This window comes from Schistocerca piceifrons, chromosome 9 (assembly GCF_021461385.2).
Source record: "Schistocerca piceifrons isolate TAMUIC-IGC-003096 chromosome 9, iqSchPice1.1, whole genome shotgun sequence".
Lineage (NCBI taxonomy): Eukaryota > Metazoa > Arthropoda > Insecta > Orthoptera > Acrididae > Schistocerca > Schistocerca piceifrons.
In genome coordinates, this window is record NC_060146.1 from 105,658,633 (window position 1) to 105,659,182 (window position 550).

Here is a 550-nt window from a genome sequence, read left to right on the forward strand (position 1 = left end):
GTTTTAATCTGCCAGGAAGTTTCATATCAGCGCACACTCCGCTGTAGAGTGAAAATTTAATTCTAGAAACATCTCCCAGGCTCTGGCTAAGCCATGTCTCCACAATATCCTTTCTTTCAGGAGTGCTAGTTCTGCAAGGTTCGCAAGAGAGCTTCTGTAAAGTTTGGAAGGTAGGAGACGAGGTACTGGCGGAAGTAAAGCTGTGAGGACGGGGCGTGAGTCGTGCTTGGGTAGCTCAGTTGGTAGAGCACTTGCCCGCGAAAGGCAAAGGTCCCGAGTTCGAGTCTCGGTCCGGCATACAGTTTTAATCTGCCAGGAAGTTTCATATCAGCGCACACTCCGCTGTAGAGTGAAAATTTCATTCTTCAGTATATGCTCCAAAATCCTACTGCAAATTTATGTCAGTGATCTGGGTCTGTAATTCAGTGGGTTACTCCTATTTCCTTTCTTGAATATTGGTGTGACCTGTGCTACTTTCCAGTCCTTAGGAACAAACCTTTCGTCAAGTGAGCGGTAGTATATGATTGCTAAGAAAGGCGCTGCTGTGTCT

The 550-nt window shown here is 46.2% G+C and overlaps 1 non-coding gene across 1 annotated transcript; it reads left to right on the forward strand.

The window, feature by feature from the left end:
* The first annotated feature begins 223 nt into the window (after positions 1 to 223).
* Positions 224 to 298, forward strand: Trnas-cga. The gene has a single exon. It is a non-coding gene; the product is annotated as a tRNA-Ser (tRNA).
* The last annotated feature ends 252 nt before the right edge of the window (positions 299 to 550 follow it).